This window comes from Coturnix japonica, chromosome 4, assembly GCF_001577835.2.
Source record: "Coturnix japonica isolate 7356 chromosome 4, Coturnix japonica 2.1, whole genome shotgun sequence".
NCBI classification, from domain to species: domain Eukaryota; kingdom Metazoa; phylum Chordata; class Aves; order Galliformes; family Phasianidae; genus Coturnix; species Coturnix japonica.
This window is the reverse complement of record NC_029519.1, coordinates 36,415,029-36,434,895: the sequence shown is the minus strand read 5'-3', so window position 1 is coordinate 36,434,895 and position 19,867 is coordinate 36,415,029. Positions and strand designations below refer to the sequence as shown.

General features: G+C 33.7%; 1 protein-coding gene across 1 annotated transcript in view; it reads left to right on the top strand.

Annotated features, from left to right (window-relative positions):
* Nucleotides 1–4,505: 4,505 nt before the first annotated feature.
* Nucleotides 4,506–19,867, top strand: part of TENM3 (teneurin transmembrane protein 3) — a 968,340-nt gene continuing 952,978 nt past the window's right edge. Inside the window, 1 exon segment of the mRNA XM_032444361.1 lies at nucleotides 4,506–4,592. The gene's annotated coding sequence lies outside the window, so the exon portion shown is untranslated.

Genomic DNA, 19,867 nt, shown 5'->3' with positions numbered 1-19,867 from the left:
TCATTGTATTTCTTTCCATTCTTGATTTTATTTGGAGCTTGCTGTGTTATTTACATGCTAGTTTTGTTTGAAAATAAAGATCTATTCACACATTTTATCCTTCAGAAATTAGTGGAAATGAAGTTAGAAAATCACATTTTGCATTTAGGTTTATTATAGGTTATAATCCACATGCTGTACTTCAAGAATAATTTTGTAGGAGTTAGGATGTCTATAGACTTGTCTCCTTGTAATGTATTAGAATTTAAATAGACACTTTCTTGTTTGCTTTCTGGATGAATGAGAACTGGACAGGGAGATGGAGTCTCATGTCAGGCACATTTTAAGCCATACTTCTTTTGGAATGTAAAACATATTCTAATTTAATTTTACATTTCCAGTGTGGAAATTCTACATAGGCCATAGTAGCAGTTACTATTCCAAACAACACAAAATTTTAAGAAAATCGGATTAATTGCTTCTCTTTTTGCCCTAGAGTATTGTTTTGTAAAAAAATAGACAAAATACTTGGAATACTACTTAGAGTAAGTCTTTTTCTGTGTTATTGCTAGTATATACTAAAATTCATTGTTTAATCTCATCATGTGTTTCATTGCATTGTACATTACAGTTAAAGACCTAGTTTTTAATGTTAAGAAAGTTATTACATGGGAATCTTCACTTCCTGTCCTTCATTAAAAATAATTTAAAAACAAATCAATATTCTCTTATTTGCTTGCTTCATAAACAAGCAAACAAACAAACAAAAAGAAACAACACATAGAGAACAGAAGTTTATATGAGTTCGTATGAATCTTTGCTTCATCAGTAGAGCATTTCCTTCCTTCAGTATATCTTTTTCTGTATGAGAAAACAGGAATTGTAAAGTGTCAGGCTATTTCTGTTCATCAAATAGAACATTTTCCAGAGATAACTCCAGAGAATTGGTTTAAAGCCAAGCCATTAAGCTGCCAGGTTAACTGATCTCTTTAAAGGAAGCAGTTTGATGGTTTTTTTCCAGTTTCAAAGGACATCGTGGCAGTTTATGACAGTAAGGAAAACACAAACATTGTGGGCTCAAAAACCTATTCTGCTAGAAAAGCTCCTTAGGAGATGCAATTTTTATATAGTCTCCTTTAATCTGTAGTAAGAAACAGCAGGTAGATGTTTGTGACCTGACCATTGATACCTGGCTGCGCATCACTGGAACCGTACAAAAGCAGGATGCAAAGTGTACTGCTTTTTTGCTAAGTGTGGAATAGCCAGATTTAAACTTTGTCAGAAAAAGAAAACCATAACTAACTTTTAAACCAAAACTTGTTTGAATACATTCCTCAGAACCTTCAAATCTTGCTGGTTTCATAGCAGTTGATGATTCTGGTGTCTGCAGTGCTTTTTGTTGGTAGTTATGTATTTAAATGTGTTGTTCTTTAACATGGCTTTTCATATTTTACAGTTCTAAGATACTTCTTCCTTTTCAAGATTTATAATAGCTTTTCTGTTTAAAAATAAATAAAGGAATAAGTTCTAAGAGAGAATTATTTGCCAAAATGGTATCTTGACATGCAAGTCCAGAAAGCTATAAAGCTATACCAGTATTGTTAAGAAATGAAAGTACATATGCATTTTAAGGGGATAAAAATAAATATATAAATAATAAAATAAAATAAAATAAAATAAAATAAAATAAAATAAAATAAAATAAAATAAAATAAAATAAAATTAAATTAAATTAAATTAAATTAAATTAAATTAAATTAAATATTTTTTAACACTTTCTTTCAATTATTATTATTTGCTTTCACTATTTGTGGCACAACTACTCTTTATTTCAAACACAAACCTTAAACGTAGATCAATTTCTATCTTCAAATTAGTGGTAAGTATAAAAAGTGATCTTTAAAAGATCAGGAATTATCTACCTTATAACCAGAATGAACCTTAAATGAACCTTAATTAAGAATATTAAACTGGCTGCTACTAGACACAGATATTGATCTAATTAATAGGAAGTGCATAGCTGAACGAAAAGATCTGGTAGAATAAATCCCCTCTTGTTGACACAATGTTGGCACAGAATTTCAGCAAGGGATGAAACTCTTAATAGTTTCTGTGATTTGTTCCCCCCACCTCCACCCCAGGTACTCTAATTTATGGTCAGATTGGCTGATGTATTTTGATGTACAGATGGTACTTTTTTCTTTGTCAAGAGTAGTTTAGCAAGAAAACCTAATCAAACAAATATTATATATACTAATTATGTATAGTATATTTGTGTGTAAAATAGTATATAATATTATATATAGTAAAATTGATATACTTGTAATTATATACAGTATATTTGTATATAGTGCACTATATATAATATTTTATATATCGTATATTTGATACACTTGACATGTTCTGAGTAACTGAAGCTCTGCAACACCAAGAAGACCAATATTTTAGAACAAACTGTGCTTACTGTTTCAAAATATGTGACATCCAATATCACTTTAAATCACAGATCCCTTTCAGAGGTTAAATTATTGATGATAAAACTTAATAAAATCTTTCTTAAAACATACGTTCTTTCAAGTGTTTGAACTAGCATTGATCAGGGTACATTTATATACTTTTCACTTGTATTTTGAATTTATTCATATGTTCTATTCCATTTTAGCAACTGTGTTAAAGTTTCCTATCATATTGCATCATTTTGCTTAAAGTAGAATTTAGAAATGATGTATTTATTACAGAGAGAAAAACTGATTAATAAACTTCGTGACATATAGTTTTAGTACAAGGCTCTGACAGATGATTCTGACTCTGTCCTCATTTCACCTATTTTAATTCTCTTTGTTTCTGAGAAGTCATACACAGTTTGCTGACATGTCATAAAGCTAAATTTATCTGTATTTATGTAAATCCTGTATGTTACACTAAGATGGTATACTTATTGAACTCAAACAGATTAGACCAGTATCAAAAAAGGCATGATTTCTACTAGCTTTGTGAGATGCAAATATATGTTTTAAATTCCATTTTAATATATTTATCCTGGCTAATACAGTTTATTTCTGCAGTGTAAAAATATAAAATAAAAATAATTGTATCAGAATGAGTCCAAAATCAAAAGTTTTTGTGCTGAGTTTTCTTCCTCACTTAGCCTACTGTCTATGTATATAGTAGTAAGTCCTGAAAGAGTGAGGGTAAAAGTTCTTAGCATGTTGTAAAAATAATTTTAATAGCATTTCCTAAAGCTAAACAGTATGTGTCAATTTCCTTCCTCTGCAAGTCAGAGTTAGTTCAAGAGTTTTGAAGACCGAAGATCTTTAGGTATGCAGGAAACAAGCTTTTTTAAACTGCTGCAGATTTTATCCTGAATTTTGAACTGCTTAGCCAGGAGAGTGGAAGTTTCTATAAGTGCATATTTCAAAACAGCCTGAAGATTTTCATGCATCATATGTAGTCTTTACATTTTTGAGACCATTAGGTAGCTCTTGAGAGAAGATGAATAGAAATTTTCACCAGGATTTCCTCATATATAGATATATAAAAAAAAAAAAAAAAGAGAGAGAGAGAGAAAATTATTACATTTTTCCTCTGATGTAAATCATAGCTACTTGAATTTCAGTGAAATTGCTCTAGTTCTACAAAAGGGAATCACAGAATCACTGAATGACCCGGGTTGAAAGGGACCTCAAGGATAGTGAAGTTCCAACCCCTCCTCCTGGCAGGGCCACCAAACTCCCATGTTTACTAGATCAGGTTGCCCAGGGCCCCATCCAACCTGGCCTATGAACACCTCCAGGGAAGGGGCATCCACAACATCCCTGGGCAGCCTGTTCCAGGACCTCACCACAATTGTCCAGTGGCTTATTCATCTGTTAGCCAATGTGCATGTTATTCACGTATTAGCTATTTATTGTAAAGACTGGAAGACTAAACTCCAATTAATACTGATTGGCAGATGTGTGTACTTACAAGTCAGAAGATTAAAAAACACTAACTTTTAACTGTATTGCTTTTGTGAAAAGAAGAAGGTGAAGTGTGCTCTCTGACTTTTCTTGTTTCTTTGTTTGTTTGTTTCTGTGACTTTCATATTCCTATTTAGTTTTCCCATTTTATATTGGGTTAGGGAAGAGCAACTGATGTGACAGGTAGGATGTACTTGCTTGAAAGTACAAAGAATGAACATATATTTTTCAGCCAATATACATTTTAAAATAGCTCCAAAGCCTCTGAGCCTGTGAAATACTTTCAAAGATTTTGAGCATAATCACTTGGAACAGAAATTATTTCCTGCTCTTTCTCCAAGTTGGATTTGCCCGGAAAATTTTCTATGAAGATCTTGAAACCTAATCAATACAAATAGCTAGGACTCCCTCCCTTTTCAGTTTGCTACCCTTTACTGCCTTTCTGTAGAAACTTTCTCAAAGCTCTGAGTGCTCAATATTGCTGGAATTCTCATCCATAATAGGTTTTGGGTGATCTGCAGTGTTGCTGTAGATTTTCAGAAATCAATTGTTTTCTTTATGATTTACAGTTGTATGGATTTGCCAGCTTTCATCCTTGATGCCTTCTACTGATTGATATCCTACTTGAATTAAGATAACTCCATCCAGCATGAGGTAATTCCACCCTTCAGTGAATACTTTGACAGTTCTGCTTTAAATAAGACCAACAAAAAAACCTACAATTTCTTGTGGTAAGGACACAGCTCTTACATGGTATTTTTTTGGTCATTTCAATGTTCCACACTGCTAATCTATAATAATGATAACAATAATGTTAGCACATCTACAATCATTTCAATTTATTCATAGATAGATGTTACTGTCCACAAAGAAAACTTTAATGAACTCAGTTTGTTTATTCCTTGCTATCAAACCTCATGTCAGTCTCATTTGAAAGTTAAAAATATTCTTTCAATTTAGAGAGAACATCTATAAAATAAATATCAGTTGTAGAATTCCCTTCTAAAGGTAATTCTAAGGGACTCTTCTAAAAGATTCAATAGTTTGAGACCTACAAAACAGTGTATAATTTAACATGATATAGATCTTGAATATAAAATTAACTGTATATATACATGTGGAAATATTTCTTGTATTAACTATTTCATAGATAAGTTGAACCAATAGATTTACTATTAGTATATATATTAAAACAAACTAAAAATTGCTCTTTTACATGTATAATGACAATCTCAACCAAGTTACGGCTAGATTATTTTACAGTTTCCTTCAAGTCATTTGGTGGCCAGCCTTTCTGCTTTCTTGAGAAAGGCAGTGTTGTGTGCTTGAAGTATTTTTGTAGTTTATTAAATTGATATCAAATATGTAATATCCTGAAGACCAACCTTCTAAAGTACAGCTTACAATGTATTAGTGAAAGCTTTAGTTGCATCTATGCATGTATAAGTAATACGTAAATTAGGCAATTTAGTCTCTACTGTATACCAGTTGTTTTTTTTTGTTTGTTTGTTTGTTTTTTTAAGGAACATTAAGTAGCTTTATATTTCTGCCTGAAATAGACACAAAAATACAAACAATGCAAAATCATAATTTATTATAACATCTTGAGGTATCATTATTTGAACATTTAAGGCAGTAAGAAATTGACAGTAAGAGACTACTTTTCCTGTCCTTCCAATTACCTTAAAGTACAGTCCTTGAATAGAATTCCCAGAGGTTTGAGAGTTTTTTTGGAACTGTTAAAATTACTTTGAAATACCTCCTTGCATGGTGCTGTGAATTAGTGTGAATTCCATAAATAGACTGACTTATTTATTTATTTATTTACTGCATGTAAATGTAATGTAATGCACTTGCTGCTTATTTCATAGTTTGGACTGTTCATGAAAGGGAGGACGGCTAAATTCCTTCTGATAGGCATAGTGATCTTGAATAGACTTTGAAGGTTATTCATTTGTAGTCTGAACTTATTTGAATGGAAGCAGAAAATATGGGAGAGACAACCTTCCAGTTTCTTGTTCAGAGTGGTGCAAGCCAATGAGATCTGTAGTACACTTGCCAGTTTCTGCTTACATGATAGCTAAATGTTTGAGCAGCTCTTCTCCTAGATATTTACAGACTCTTGTGTGTATATTTACTTCTCTTTCATCTAGTCAGAATTTCCCTTGCTGCAACTTATGGCCATTACATCATGTCATTTCACTGTGCACTAAACAGACTTTGGCTTAACATCCTCTATAGCCCTCCAGGAGATAGCTGAAATTGGCAGCTGGGGCCCTTTCTTATCTTTTCTGCATGCCGAACAAATAGATGTTTCCTACACCATCTGCCCCAGCCTCTTGACCAGGCTAGTGGCTCTCCACTTGACTTAACCTGGTTTGGCAATCTCTCTTTTGTACCACGGAGCTAATACTTAACACAGTACAGCCTCATGAATACATTCTGGAAAGGAATATTCACTTCTATTTAACTCTATAGAATTAGAGAGAATTTGCTGTTTTGTGTGGAAATGTCCTCTCTTTCTTCTCAGCAGATCTGTTTCATCTTGATCTAACAAAACTGAATTTCTGGATGTAACTTTCAAGTAGCTTCCCTCAATTTTTAAGTAAAGGTTTGTCAAATCCCATAAAATATGAGGCTGTTCCTTGTTGCATGCAGTACACTTCTGGTATTTGCTTCTCAGGTATGACTGCACATTTTTCAGATGTTATTTGATGTTCTTAAATAAAACTAGAAAATATGTCTTCTCCACTTGGCGTATTCTAGTTAATCTTGATTCTTGTAATTATATCTCTGAGGCCATTCATTATAAAATAGATGTAATATATAATTCTGAGGCAATTTCATATCAAACAAACACAAATTCCTGGGGAAAACAAAAGAATAAAATTACACATGAAACAAACAAACAAACATTTCCACACATAAACATACAGTTAGTGTAGTCTACTTTAGTAAGTGCTGTCTACAGTTAAACAACTTAGAAAGCAAATGCAGTTCTGAGAGAAATAACTGAGGTGTATATCTAATTGTGAAAAATCAAATGGAAAATTAAGAAAAATGAATGTGAGTGATCTGTTTGTGATCCAGGAAGAGTTTCATAAATGAAATTTAATTCTCTATTTATAATTCAGGAAAACATCTCTATTTATTCTATTCATTTTTCACAACTTCTTGCACTTAGCAGAAATACTGTTGGCCAAGTCTGAGCCCTTTTGTGTTGAAAACTGTAGACACAGACTCTTTCTTTAGGAGCACCAATTCCTGATGTTTTATAACTAGATTTTCCACTATTATAATTCCTGTGGGTCCTGAGATTTCACTTAACACCTGAACTCATAAATGCAGGAACATGCACTGTGTAGGGAACTGAACTGGCTTTTCCTGAAGTGTCTCTAGAACTCTTTCTTCTACTCTTTTCTTTTAGTTCTTACCCTTATAAGATGCTTTTATGTGCTGTTTCTGTATCTCTACTTAAGAGTGGATCACACACAAGAAATATGAGATACTATATGAGAATTACATACCCTATTCAATGTCATGTACTTTTTTGTACTTGTGTGATGGTGGTGGAGTTGGTGGACTGCTACCTCTTGACCTCTACCTTAAAAGTACTGCATAGCTGATGTATGATTTTTTGCTTGAGAACTGAAGTGGGAGAGGTGTGAACAACTTTTGTGGTTTGGTATGATTTGAAACTGTTTTAGTTCAGAAAAAGGGGAAAATATGTTTTGTTTGTGTTTTTATTTGTTTGCAAGGAGAATTCAGAACTGAGAACAAAGCCTTTGAGGTGGACGGGGTTTTTTGTGCTCCTCCTCTGCTTTTTTCTTGTCTGTGTAATTGCTATTTAGAAAAACAGTCAGATCCATCACTGCTTTCCATCCAGCCACCATTAAAAACAAGAGCTTCACAGATTATGCAAATATTAGAGATAACCTCAGAAATTATCACTCTGTATTTTAAAATTAGAAAAAAAAAAAATCCTCAATTTTGCTTGTTTTGTTTTGAATCCCTTGCATTTGACTATTGTGATGAAATTGCTTGGCAGATTGAGTTTTTAGAAACTTACTGGAATTCAACCAACCGGGATATTTTTTTAAGGGTGGCCTTCAACAGATGTTTTTTCACCTCTTATCTACAGGTAGAACCTGATAGCAGGTATTAGACTGTCAGCACATCTCTAAATTTACTTTGATGCAGGCTGGCAGAAGCAATAGGTACTGCAAAACTAATCTTTCCAATAACATATGTCTCTTGAAAGAGACGGGACTGTATGTATTAAAAATAGCTCGATTGAAGGGAAAAATATATTGACTAGGATTTTCTTATCTGATATTTACTTTTATCTACAGGCAGTCTTCCCTCTTCCTCTCTTCTCTAGTCCCACAAGGAATAAAATGAGGCCTGTGCTCCTGGTAGATCTACTTATATATATATATTTAATATTTTTATTTTATTATTTTTATTTTATTATTTTATTATCAATAAATTTATTATTTTATTATTTTATTATTAATAGTGTAAATACAGTCTTTTGAAAAAGGAAGAAAAGCTCTGGTTTTGCTCTCCTCTTTCAGTTTTTCAGATGAAAAAGTGAGCTACACTTATTTTCAATTAAACTTCCTTCCACCTCTCAATGAACTCATGTCCACCTTAGAAATAATACAGTGAATAGTTCTATAAAACAAATACTTGACTGCACATGTTCCTTTAGTAACCCTATAAATAATGTAATTTGGCTGCCAAATACTGTCATACTCATTGACTTCTTCTTGCTCATGAATAAAAATCCATTTTACATTGTATTTTTGAACAGGAGAGCCTTGTGTCTGTATGTGGAGGGAAAGGATTTCGTGGATCAGAGATTTTATTTTAGCACCAAGACAAAAAACAATTTATTGCGAATTAAACTTTTAACAGAACATTTAACTGATAAATAAGTAAATTAATAAAAGATTAATTAAAATTTAATTATGGAGTAAGTGCAATTTTAAATTATCGGGAGTACAGCACATTATTGAGTTTAGGAGTAATTCATTCTGTTATATTTTGGTTTTGTATTAGCCAAACTTTTAAGCAAGATACTGCTGTATGACTGTTTCATGCCTTTTAGATATGTTTCAGGTTTCTTATCCATCCAGATGCCTGAACTCTCTGAAGAGGAAAGCATCTGTCTACTTCTCAGCATCTCTGGTACATCCACGTTCTGGGCTGTTAGAAAACTGGGGATCATCTGCAGTAGGCAAACAGTTGCACAGTCTTCCCTGCAGCTCTGCCTGTGTACCTCAGAATTCATCAAGGCCACTTATATTTCTTTTGTTTGTCAGATGGCTCTCCCTTGCTGCAGACAGGCCCTCATCTGTACAGTTGAAATTTCCTTTTCCATCAAAGCAGAAAAAATGCTAGTTAACATAAAACTGGCACTTCCTTTTTCTTTTTTAGTGCAAGTGTCTGTCTGACACAGACGCTGACTATTACTTAAAAACTTTAGGAGGTAAAATTATGGAGATAAGATTGTTTCTTCAAAGCAGATTGCTTTTCCAAACTAGGAACAAAACTCAGAGAAAAAGTTTTAGTGTGCATTTTCTTCTTTCTACATCCCTATTTTCTAGAATGAGATAAAAAATATATGTAAGAGCATTATTCATGCTTCAGAGGAAGTCTGACTGAAAGCTGAGAATAAAAGCCAACCCATTCCTCAAGCACTGGCATTTGAGCATAGTTTTCTTAAAATGTCACCTTTTTATTGCAATCAGCATAAGTGTCAGTGTGTTATTCCAGTAGCCTAAATAACTCTGACCACCATTTACCTTCATTGGAATTGGAAGGAATGCAAATTTATGGGGTCAAAACCAGAACAAGCAATTTGGAACTCTTTTCTCACCTTACTCAGCTGGAAAAGGAACAATTTATTATATTAGCTTTGGAGCGAATATCTGTGTATATGTAATTGTTTAGTTTATCTTTGTGGTTGTGTAAAGCTAAAGTTAATAGCAAGCTAGGTCTGAAACTCCAGTTTCACCCATGTGTTAGCTCAGTATCCAGAAATGACTCAGGAAAAGCAGTTGCGGAAGGGTGCAGCACTGCTATGTCCTCACATTGCCCTTTGCCAACCCATCGTGGGGAGCAGCCAACGGTGGGGTCCTACCAGCAGCTGATGACCTGTCCCGTGATGGAGAGATGCTGAGATGATCTGATCCTGCATGTGCTGGCTGATATTTTGAGAGAATTTCAAGCCGAAGTTGAGCTCAGGCAACATGGGTTGCTTTGCTCAGGATCAGGCTATAATCACAACTCCTCCATCTTATCTCACCTGCTCAGAGTAACAACCTGGCATAAATCTTAGCAGACTCAAGAAGGTGAGAAACTACTTGTCATCAGTGTGTTCTCAGCTGTCAGAAGAGCAGGCTGGTTTAAGCTGGAATTGCTGCAATGTCATGTATTACATTCTGCTTTTTGCCACACAAGAACCTGTCCCAGTGCAGTCCTGGCAGCTGTACAGTACTGAATGCTAAGCTCTCCAAGAGGAAGCCCAGGTTGGATCAGAGGGACATGGAGAACTTTAGTAGGTGGCCAGTGCTAATTGATTGTATCATGTCTGTTTAGGGGATGAAAGAATGCAAAAAATATTTTTTTCCTGGAAATGGGGAGGGGAGAAGAGCAATCATGGCTGGAACATCAGAGATTGTATCCCTGGGTCCTGGGAAAGAGAATACAAAGAAACTTAATTCAAAAGGGTATGGGTTTTACCACTCCTGGCTGCAACATATGTGGTCTGTGGAAAATGGGAGAACTAGAAAACAGGACAAGGTCACTAGTGTGTTGTGATGATTTTGTATACATAACCTATCTTAGCAATACTGTTCAATGGTATACAATACTGTGAATGTCTAGGGATGGTGAGTTCTTGAGTCCTTTATCCTCTGAATAATATGGTTTAAGACGAAGCTTGAAAGTTGAGTGCCTTCACTGAAAACTTCATGGAGAGTATTTATGTACAGCCTGTGAATGAAACAGAGGTAGACAGGGATTTTTCAGCCAAAGGAATCATCTGTCATGGCATGGGTACCTGCAGGCATAATGTTTAGCTGGGATGTTTTTACATGCTTAACTCAGAGGAGAGATAAGGAATAGGCCTCACCACTTCAGTGTATATTTAGGATATTACAAAATAGTAATTGAGTTTGTGAAATATTAGAAAGTTTCAAATATATTTGCTGTTATTAAACTAATACAAAAAAATCAGGTCAAGATTTAACAGCACTAAAAATACTTAAAATTGAGTTGTATGTTCAGCTAGCTATCTATTTCAATATGTAGGTTATACTTTGTTGCTCTCTTGCATCCTTTATTAAAATTATATTTTTCATTAATGAATCCAGTTGGGGTTCAGTCTATCAGGCAATGTGCCACAGATACACTGTCAACTTCCTTGCTAATTTGTTCCTCACAGTAACAAAAGCCAGATATAATACAGGGGCATGTTTGTAATGCCATGTAATGGTGTAGGGAAAAATTCTCATATTCAGGTATCTTTTTTTTTTTTTTTTTTTTTTTTTTTTAAAATAAAGTTAGTCATCTTTATTTGTTTTTGACCCTCAAACCTTATTAATTTCTGATATTCACAGTTTTTTGTTGTTGTTGTTTTGTTTTGTTTTTTTTTTTTCTCGATGAATATTTGCATTTCTATTTTGTGTTTTATGGATTTTTTTCTGATTCTTAGTTATATTACACGGACACTGGTTTTCTGAGTGATAGTTAAAGAGGGGACAAAATTACCCATCTGAGTTAACTGCAAGTTTTAGCAAACTATTGTTCTGTCTCTCCTGCTTTTGTTTCCCTAGCTAGGACTTAATACTTTATTCCTTACTCCTGCTTTATTGAAAAGAAATAATTCTCTTTTAACAGAAATTAGGAAACTGACCCATAAGGAATAATGGGTCATAAACTGCTAGTTACTGTTTGGTCTCCAAAATGCTCAGCAAGCATCAATATCTGTCAGTGGGTAGAGTGCCATTTTTTCCATGTGGAGCAATTCAGTGACACACCTTTGCTTCATACACACTCCCATATTAGATTCCATTTATCAAACTGACCTTCTGCTGCCATCTGTCACAGGGCAACAAAATCTAGTGGAATATTGTCAGGCAAGTTCAGCTTGTACTGCCAAACCCAATCCTCCATCATGGATAATCATCATAAAATAAGAGGCATTACTTTTGGAGCAACTAGCAATATGGTAGTTAGTATGAGTAGCTTTGCCTTGTTACTTACTTATATGCCTATTATTAATAAAACATACAAAAAGGAAAAAAAATACATTTTCATCTTGTTTAGTCATGTAACAGTAGAATAGCAAGGAACATATTTAAAATAGTTTGATCAAAAGTAGTAGTTTTTTTTTTTTTTTTTTAGTCCAGAGCTGATTTGATATTAAAATTCAGAATAAGTGACCTTCCCAAATATGTCAGATAACAGAAGGACTGAAAGCAGAATTGTGTCTTGAATATCTGGCTACTTGCACGTCAGTGGCAAACTACCTAAGGCAACTTTGTTGGGGGAAAAAAGAAACCTTAATACCCTTCAGCACTCATACCAAGGTACCTTCTGTCACATCCATTTACGTAAAATAAAATATCCCGTGAGCCTCAGGAAACCTTCAAGGTATGAAACTTTGTTATCCTGTCCTATGTATTACCACTGAGGGAAGTAAGAACAAGTAGTTGAGGTATCTTAGTGAATAACATGACCTCCCTTGTTTGCCAACAAAATGAATTGACAAAACATATTTAACTTTGAGAACTACATAGCAATGATAGCAGTAAAGGCTGCCCAGGGAGGTGGTGGAGTCTCCTTCTCTGGAGATATTCAAGACCCACCTGGACGCCTACCTCTGTGACGTGGTGTAGGGAGCCTGCTTTGGCAGCGGGGTTGGACTCTGATCTCTAGAGGTCCCTTCCAACCATACAATTCTGTGATTCTGTGAAATGCAATTTGAAAATTAATTTCATCTAGAAAATTGTATATTTTCTGGACATTTTCATCAAGACTACAAAAGGAAATAATCTTAAAAATTCTTTCATAACTTCAGTGTAATTTTTAAAATCATATTTTAATAAAATTTTTGTAGTAATAAATTTTGTTTCTTAGAAGGTTACATTAACAACTTTACACATAAATGATAATCTCATCTTCCAGATAAGTAGTTTAATAGATAGCTTTCTTATTAATAACAAAGTGATACAATCAAATGAGGGGTAATTTCTATTATCTTTATAAATAGATAAGAAGTATATAGATGTGAAAAAAGCATTGATGTGGAAAATGTTAAAATAACAAATCTTATTAGAAGAAGGAATTTAGAAATAACTTGCCAGGAGGGTAATGACCTCAATTAAGTTTTATGTGAAATTATAATTGGCGTTTTTAATAAAGGAATGCTGTTGCAAATTGCCTATTTGATATTGCAATATTATGGTACATCTTATTTCCTCTGGCTTGTATTTATATTAACTAAAAATCTTTGAGATAATCAAGCAAGATTCATAAGTTTTTGGAGTCTGCTCAGGTATGTTTAAATCAGCTTTCAATTGGAGGATAAAAAGAGTAAGTGGGGTAGTTGTCACAAAGTGATCCTTTCATTGTATTGACTAAAAAGCTGTTGATATTTGACAGGTTGTTAGTCAAAAGAGTCAGAATATTACTTTTTTTAAGATATTGAGACAAACTGGCAAATTTGATTGAGGTAGGTGTAAAAATGTTTAAGAAACTTCTAAAAATGACTTCAATTTCAGAATATATATATATATATATATATATATAATGAAAATGTTTTCAGTTTCCATTCTATTTATATGCTAACTTCTAAACACAGTTTAACATGGTAACTGAATGAGTTCTGCTGTTGAGACTTATGTTGAGTTTTGGAAGTGTTGCCTATGTGGAGTCCTCCAAAATATGTCTCAGTGCAATTTTTACAACTATTTATTTTTGTATTATTGTGTTAAAATTCAGTCTAAATGCACTGAATGCTACTAGGCCAGTACATATTTTAATTCTGAGGAAAGTATTGCCAAGAGAAAAGTCATCCTAAATGGTCTCTCATTGTATAATATTTCTCCTTTGTTTACCTAAAATAGATGCAGAAGGGTTGCAGTTGCAACAAAAGATAGCAAGGGAATATTGGCTCTGAGTGACATAGCTAAAAATAAACTGTAATACTTAGTGAATTATCTAATGGAAATACTAAGCGAAAGGAAGTTGTGTCTGTAGTATTTGCAAATAAGCAGCTGCTGCCATTCACAATCTACCCCAATTACCTCCTGTTAATCTGGCACATCTTTAAAATGAAATACTGTGCATAATTCTTCATGGTTCAAAAATTGTAGACTTTTCTTCAGGTTCACCAAGAAAAGTCAGTATTACAAGTGACCTGTGTAATTGGATGTGAGTTATTTTAGAAACAGATTTCCACAGAGAAAATGAAAACTGATATCACGGGGAATCCTCAGCATTTCTTACAATTCTAAGCCAATATATAAATGTAAAGACAGGTAATTTTGATATTGTTGGAAAAGAGATGACTGTTCTTTTATAGTAAGATTATCATTTACACATTATCATATTTATGTATATAGATGCATACACACTCATGGGATATACTGTAATCTATGAAATAAATTCTGCTGTAGTTATGAAGAAAAAATGTTTTATGGATGAGAGTAGACTACTGCATCATCAAAGCACATTTCAGCAGTCCTTTCTTGTAAAGAGCTGCTTTAACTACTTGACAAATTTGGTGAGATGTGAACATTTAAACCCAAAAAAGGCAACCTAGAAATCCTATGCTACACTTAGCTGTGAAGATGACTAAATTGATTTTGTGTCTACATTTTTGGAAAGCAGAGTTCTTAATTTCTTTAAACTGAGGAACCTTGCTCTCCATGAGACCAGTAATTAGTTCTCATAAAGCCCAATTTTAATCCAACCTAGAGTGACCTTATAAAGTCATGGGGAAATCAGTTGTAAAAGGGAGGAATATTCAGATTCTGGAAGAACTGAGGCAAGATTTTGTAGCACTGTGGTTGTTCTGAATTTGGAAAAAACAAACAAACAAACAAACAAAACCAAACGAACAAAAAAAAACCAAAACAACCCTACCTGTTGATGTTAGCCACCATAGGAGACTTACCAGTATTTTTTAGAGCAATGCATGTTGCTTTAACAATTCTGACTTCCCCAAAGAATCCTGACAGAGGCTGCTGCAACTTGAAATATCTCAAACATCTGAATGGCACCAAAAGACACTTCAAATTCAGAAAAGTCCAATAACTGAAGGGTGGAAATGTAACTTAAGGGTCAACTTATTGTGTCATCATTACCAAATTTCACTTAGAATTTCCAGATTGTCTGGGCTCTTTTTCTGCCTTCTACAAGAAGAGTAATATAATTGCACCTCTATTTGCATTAGAATAATCTAATTTCCAAGTGGCTAAAGACCACAGTCTAAGTATTGTATCATAATAGCATAATATGATTATCTCTTAGAAAAACATTGTAACAAAGACATTGCTACACTTCTAAAACAAATTTAATTATTTCAAAATAAATAAACCTCACGCATAAAAAGTCTTAAACTATTGGCCTTTTCTGTACTACCTACTTGTAGTCTGTGAAACCACAAGCAGTTGCCTGTAGAATTTAGTGCAGATCATTGCAGTGTAGACATTTTGTTACAAAGCCATAATGAGAAATACTGAATCAACCAAAGAAGCCCTGAATGCTGAACAGCTTCTGAAAAACCACCTCACTATGAAATGCTAAAGAAGAAATGATTGTTATGGCATACTTCTTTGCCAATAATATAATATAGAAATCAATACCTAGGAAGCAACTTCTAAATAAAGACTTCGAGATAGTATAGAATTAATCAAACCATAACAAATATGTTTTTCTGAGACACTGTTTCTATTAAGTTTTTAACTAAAGTCTGTAGATGAGTTTCTATGTTATGTTTTTCTTGTTCTTTCTGATGCGTGCTTAGGAATTGTTGTGGTTTAACCCAGCAGGTAGCTAAACACCACTTAGCCTCTCATTCAGCCACAGTGAGTGAGCTCACCCCAGTAGGATGGGAGAGAATATTGGAAGGGGGGGAGGGGAGAAAGAAAGTAGAAATCACATGTTGAGATAAAAACTATTTACCGAATCAGAAAAAGTGATACACGGTGCAATTGCATTGCACCTACCAGTTGATAATCAACCAGTCAGCCCCCCAGCCAGCTCCCTTCAGTTTTGTATTTTTTCTTTTTTCTGCTCCTAAAGTTCACATAGCATGGAAGGTCTCTTTGGCTGGTTTAGGTCAGATGTTCTGGTTCTGTCCCCTCCCTTCCTTACATCCCCCCACCCTCCTTTCTGGACAGTATGAGAAGATAAAAACTGGAGAAGTGTTTGGCTCTGTACATCACTGTGCAGCAACAACTAAAATATTGCTGTGTTTTCAACTTTGAATTTCTCTGAAACCCAAAATGCAGCTTCATACCAGACACTATGGAAAAAAAAAAACAAAAACCCATCATTTTTGTCCCAGCTGATAACAGGATGGTAATTAAGTTTGAGACTTTTTTTTAGAAGTTCTTTTTAGTTGTTGTTTACTCAGTTTATGCTTTATTTATTTTTCTATTTACTAAGTAACCCTGGAAGTAGGATATACGCAACTTAATTACTACTGCCTTATATACACAATAGCTAGCTGGGACTAACAAGCCTACAGGCTAAGCATTACTGTGCTCACCAAACTTATGTGAGACCTCATGTTTAAGTTTACACAGACTCATCTTTATTTGTTGCTAAATTGTTGTCTTTCAATTTGCTTTAGGACTTCATCAGTCTTTTTCTCCTTCAGTCTTTGAGCAGCTGTGCCCATCTCAACAACCTTTCTTACATTTCATATCTGCTTTTTGTGGACTTTCTTAAAATTTTACCCAGTTGCACAGTTTTCTATGAGACAATGTAATGCATCTGGACTCCATCAGTGTAACTTTAGATCAGTTAGATGGTGGAACCTCTTGAGGAGGGGCTAGAGTGAAAATTTTAAGTGATCCTTCATTTTGGAGAAAATAAGGGGGGGAAAGATACCTGTCTTGAAGAAAAGCCACAAACTCCCCATTTTGTGTTATATTGGTCTTCAGACTTCATTCACATCATCTTAGAACTTCAGTTTATGTTAAGTTAAACACACTGTTATTTTCTAGTGCAATTTGATTTTCTGTTCATTGAGTCTTTTGCAAAAATTTGTCTTGTCTTTGTCACTTTTATAATCCTGGCCAGTACACACTGAAGTTGTTCATCCATCACAGTCAAAAGCTATCTTCATGAATCACATCTTGGTGCCAGTGATAATCGCTTATTTTGTAGGAGACAAGAAATTGGATTGGCAGAATTTTCACTAACAATTTATCGTCTGAAAATCTGGATCATTCTCATCATGTTATAGAGTATGTTCCAAAACATATAGGTTCTTTAGACAATAATTATTTCTTTTCCTAAATAAATTGGAAAAGATTTTCCTTTCAGACATGTATTAACATTAAAATAGCAAACTAGTCTCTGGAACTTTATGTACAGTATCCATATATTCAAGGATAAGCCTACATGTACAACTGTTTATAATATAATGATTTATAATTTCATTAGATTTAGATGACTTGGTGAAGAGTAACAAAATCATGCCAGACATAACATTGAATTTGTGTTGAAAGTAGTCCCAGGTTTCAGCAGGGCAGAGATGAGTGAGGAGAGTTGATTAGTTATGCTGTATTATGATACAAACCTATAAAAAATTCATTTGTAATATTGCTGTTTATATTCCAATAAAATTTAAAAGGTTCACATTAAGATCATCGCCCCCCAGTGCTAAACCTTGAACAATCAGAGAATAATAATCAGTGTTTACTAAAGAAGCTCTCAGTCCAAACAGATGAAAGTACATGAGGGAAAAGATTTAAATAACTTCCCCTCTCATAATTAGGATGATTGCTGAAGTATATTTCATGCCATTTCATTCATCTATGATTCTATGTAAGAGAAGAGTAAATTTGAAACAGGTAAAGGAACATATCAACTTCTCCTGCCCCATGTGAATGTGTCATTGGGCTGCTCCTTAACTACTTCCCTACTCCTGAAATTTTTAAGTTGTGGCCTGAGATCTGCCTCTTGATTCTCAGAGAAATTGATGTTAGTGAATCAGCAGGGATAGAACAGAAGTATTTAAATATTGATTATATTACTTGTCCTTAAAGCCTGATGTCATTGTCATTTGATCTGATGATGGATTCCTACTGATTTCTATGAAGTCATATCAGTGCCTAAAAATAGAAACTTGCACTAGCAATTCTTTGTTTCTCGTACTGTGTCCTAGTTTTTCCAGGGTCACTTAAAAGAATGACATAGTATTTACTTTTTGCCCTTTACTTTTTACACTGTCTAGTTATTAAGGCAACTCACAGGGATGAGATTTATTTATGCTTATGCTCGTACTTCACTTATAACTTTTAGGAGCTGGAAGTGAGAGCATCATTTCCTTTCATCTTCTTTTCTGAAGAGATGTAAGAAAATGTATTTATTTTTACTTGAACTGATGATGCATGAATTAAGTCTATCCATTCTGCTGAAAGATGATTCTTAATAATCCATCATATTGAATGTTACCTACCATTTACAACTTGTTTCACTTTCAGTGTTATATGCAAACAAATTCCAGAAAATTGTATTTTTCATTCTGTAACATTTTACATGGCTATTTTAAAATATCTAAGGAAGGGAAAATAGGAAGTAGAGAATGAAAATTAGTTTACCTTTGAACCTATGGATATCAAGACCTTTTTTCAGGGCCTATGGAGATAGGGATTTTTTATTATTATTCTGTAACTGGTGAGGAGATATCAGGAAATTGATCACATTCCAGAGATTCACACATAATAGTGTTTTACTGCTTATTCCACAGCAATTTTCAGATTCTCTTCTCTCCCTCCTAAAAGATAAAAAAATATATTGTTTGTTTTTTATAGTAGTGATGTTTAGAAAAGTTTCACAACTTAATTGGCAGAAGATGCTGACTTATACAGAAACATACACATATTTCTTCTTCTCAAATGTTGGTATAAAACTGTGGACTTGAATGGAACTGCTCACTTAAAATGGTGTTCTGATACATTGGTGAGGACCATAGCACTGTTTTTATTTCTGCTGTGCTCTGAAGCTGAGCTTAAATTTAGAAAAGGGAGAAGTCTTTTTTTTTGGTCAAATCAGAAGCAGCAAAAACATTGCAAATGACTGCTATAGTGATTCTTTAAATTGCTGCATATTAAATTGACATTCACTGCTAGAATCCATGCCTGTGTCTGCTGAGGTACTGAATGAAATGTTTGAACAGAAGTAACAATAAGTGAGCTGAAGTTAAGATACTTTATTTGAAGATATTGAAAAGTTCAGATATATTTTTTCAAATATTATTGTATCATTTGACTATGGTGTATTCCAAGTGTATTGGTAAAAAAATTAATGTATTCTATAGTATTGGATAATAAGCTTCACATCTGCAATCCAGTTAACTTTTTCATATACAATTGTTCTGAGTAAAAATGTTCAATTCATAAGAATTTGTGTACTTGAATATAGCACCAGTGAAGAAATTTCTGCCTTGCAATCCACACATACTTTTACAGAAGCTTGCAATTTTGAGTCAGATTTTGTTATGTAGAGTTTTCTCTTTTCAAATTCTTTCTTTAAGCTAGATGAGTAGATGCCATTTTCTCTGCTCTCATCATAGTTTTCAGCATGTTAGTGCTACAGGCAAGATTTTATATGTATTGCAGCCACGCTTAAAATAAGTGTCATTTCTTTGGATATCCTGAAAGATCCATGAATGTTAA